Raw genomic sequence first — 3,803 nt, forward strand, 5'->3', positions numbered from 1 at the left:
TGGTCTAAAGTAGTGCACTATATAGGGAATAGGGTTCCATAGGGCTCTGGTCTAAAGTAGTGCACTATATAGGGAATAGGTTTCCATAGGGCTCTGGTCTAAAGTAGTGCACTATATAGGGAATAGGGTTCCATAGGGCTCTGGTCTAAAGTAGTGCACTATATAGGGAATAGGGTTCCATAGGACTCTGGTCTAAAGTAGTGCACTATATAGGGAATAGGGTTCCATAGGGCTCTGGTCTAAAGCAGTGCACTATATAGGAATAGGGTTCCATAGGGCTCTGGTCTAAAGCAGTGCACTATATAGGGAATAGGGTTCCATAGGGCTCTGGTCTAAAGTTGTGCACTATATAGGGAATAGGGTTCTATAGGGCTCTGGTCTAAAGTAGTGCACTATATAGGGAATAGGGTCCCATAGGGCTCTGGTCTAAAGTAGTGCACTATATAGGGAATAGGGTTCCATAGGACTCTGGTCTAAAGTAGTGCACTATATAGGGAATAGGGTTCTATAGGGCTCTGGTCTAAAGTAGTGCACTATATAGGGAATAGGGTTCTATAGGGCTCTGGTCTAAAGTAGTGCACTATATAGGGAATAGGGTTCTATAGGGCTCTGGTCTAAAGTAGTGCACTATATAGGGAATAGGGTTCTATAGGGCTCTGGTCTAAAGTAGTGCACTACATAGGGAATAGGGTTCTATAGGGCTCTGGTCTAAAGTAGTGCACTACATAGGGAATAGGGTTCTATAGGGCTCTGGTCTAAAGTAGTGCACTATATAGGGAATAGGGTTCCATAGGGCTCTGGTCTAAAGTAGTGCACTATATAGGGAATAGGGTTCCATAGGGCTCTGGTCTAAAGTAGTGCACTACATAGGGAATAGGGTTCCATAGGGCTCTGGTCTAAAGTAGTGCACTATATAGGAATAGGGTTCCATAGGGCTCTGGTCTAAAGTAGTGCACTACATAGGGAATAGGGTTGTATAGGGCTCTGGTCTAAAGTAGTGCACTACATAGGGAATAGGGTTGTATAGGGCTCTGGTCTAAAGTAGTGCACTACATAGGGAATAGGGTTCTATAGGGCTCTGGTCTAAAGTAGTGCACTATATAGGAATAGGGTTCCATAGGGCTCTGGTCTAAAGTAGTGCACTATATAGGGAATAGGGTTCCATAGGGCTCTGGTCTAAAGTAGTGCACTATATAGGGAATAGGGTTCCATAGGACTCTGGTCTAAAGTAGTGCACTATATATAGGAATAGGGTTCCATAGGGCTCTGGTCTAAAGTAGTGCACTATATAGGGAATAGGGTTCCATAGGGCTCTGGTCTAAAGTAGTGCACTACATAGGAATAGGGTTCTATAGGGCTCTGGTCTAAAGTAGTGCACTACATAGGGAATAGGGTTCCATAGGGCTCTGGTCTAAAGTAGTGCACTACATAGGGAATAGGGTTCCATAGGGCTCTGGTCTAAAGTAGTGCACTATATAGGAATAGTGTACCAAGGGGTTCAGGTCTAAAGTAGTGCACTACATAGGGAATAGGGTTCTATAGGGCTCTGGTCTAAAGTAGTGCACTACATTGGGAATAGGGTTCCATAGGGCTCTGGTCTAAAGTAGTGCACTATATAGGGAATAGGGTTCCATAGGGCTCTGGTCTAAAGTAGTGCACTACATAGGGAATAGGGTTCTATAGGGCTCTGGTCTAAAGTAGTGCACTACATAGGGAATAGGGTTCCATAGGGCTCTGGTCTAAAGTAGTGCACTACATAGGGAATAGGGTTCCATAGGGCTCTGGTCTAAAGTAGTGCACTATATAGGGAATAGGGTTCCATAGGGCTCTGGTCTAAAGTAGTGCACTATATAGGAATAGGGTTCTATAGGGCTCTGGTCTAAAGTAGTGTACTATAGGAATAGGGTTCTATAGGACTCTGGTCTAAAGTAGTGCACTATATAGGGAATAGGGTTCCATAGAGCTCTGGTCTAAAGTAGTGCACTATATAGGAATAGGGTTCTATAGGACTCTGGTCTAAAGTAGTGCACTATATAGGGAATAGGGTTCCATAGAGCTCTGGTCTAAAGTAGTGCACTATATAGGGAATAGGGTTCTATAGGACTCTGGTCTAAAGTAGTGCACTATATAGGGAATAGGGTTCTATAGGACTCTGGTCTAAAGTAGTGTACTATATAGGGAATAGGGTTCTATAGGACTCTGGTCTAAAGTAGTGCACTATATAGGGAATAGAGTTCTATAGGGCTCTGGTCTAAAGTAGTGCACTATATAGGGAATAGGGTTCCATAGGGCTCTGGACTAAAGTAGTGCACTATATAGGAATAGGGTTCCATAGGGCTCTGGTCTAAAGTAGTGCACTATATAGGGAATAGGGTTCCATAGGGCTCTGGTCTAAAGTAGTGCACTATATAGGGAATAGGGTTCCATAGGACTCTGGTCTAAAGTAGTGCACTATATAGGGAATAGGGTTCCATAGGGCTCTGGTCTAAAGTAGTGCACTATATAGGAATAGGGTTCCATAGGACTCTGGTCTAAAGTAGTGCACTATATAGGGAATAGGGTTCTATAGGGCTCTGGTCTAAAGTAGTGCACTACATAGGGAATAGGGTTCTATAGGGCTCTGGTCTAAAGTAGTGCACTATATAGGGAATAGGGTTCCATAGGGCTCTGGTCTAAAGTAGTGCACTATATAGGGAATAGGGTTCCATAGGGCTCTGGTCTAAAGTAGTGCACTATATAGGGAATAGGGTTCCATAGGACTCTGGTCTAAAGTAGTGCACTATATATAGGGAATAGGGTTCCATAGGGCTCTGGTCTAAAGTAGTGCACTATATAGGGAATAGGGTTCCATAGGGCTCTGGTCTAAAGTAGTGCACTACATAGGGAATAGGGTTCTATAGGGCTCTGGTCTAAAGTAGTGCACTACATAGGGAATAGGGTTCCATAGGGCTCTGGTCTAAAGTAGTGCACTACATAGGAATAGGGTTCCATAGGGCTCTGGTCTAAAGTAGTGCACTATATAGGGAATAGTGTACCAAGGGGTTCAGGTCTAAAGTAGTGCACTACATAGGGAATAGGGTTCTATAGGGCTCTGGTCTAAAGTAGTGCACTACATTGGGAATAGGGTTCCATAGGGCTCTGGTCTAAAGTAGTGCACTATATAGGGAATAGGGTTCCATAGGGCTCTGGTCTAAAGTAGTGCACTACATAGGAATAGGGTTCTATAGGGCTCTGGTCTAAAGTAGTGCACTACATAGGGAATAGGGTTCCATAGGGCTCTGGTCTAAAATAGTGCACTACATAGGGAATAGGGTTCCATAGGGCTCTGGTCTAAAGTAGTGCACTATATAGGGAATAGGGTTCCATAGGGCTCTGGTCTAAAGTAGTGCACTATATAGGGAATAGGGTTCTATAGGGCTCTGGTCTAAAGTAGTGTACTATATAGGGAATAGGGTTCTATAGGACTCTGGTCTAAAGTAGTGCACTATATAGGGAATAGGGTTCCATAGAGCTCTGGTCTAAAGTAGTGCACTATATAGGGAATAGGTTCTATAGGACTCTGGTCTAAAGTAGTGCACTATATAGGGAATAGGGTTCCATAGAGCTCTGGTCTAAAGTAGTGCACTCTAGGGAATAGGGTTCTATAGGACTCTGGTCTAAAGTAGTGCACTATATAGGGAATAGGGTTCTATAGGACTCTGTTCCTATATAGGGAATAGGGTTCTATAGGACTCTGGTCTAAAGTAGTGCACTATATAGGGAATAGAGTTCTATAGGGCTCTGGTCTAAAGTAGTGCACTATA

This window comes from Oncorhynchus gorbuscha, unplaced genomic scaffold (assembly GCF_021184085.1).
Source record: "Oncorhynchus gorbuscha isolate QuinsamMale2020 ecotype Even-year unplaced genomic scaffold, OgorEven_v1.0 Un_scaffold_1638, whole genome shotgun sequence".
Lineage (NCBI taxonomy): Eukaryota > Metazoa > Chordata > Actinopteri > Salmoniformes > Salmonidae > Oncorhynchus > Oncorhynchus gorbuscha.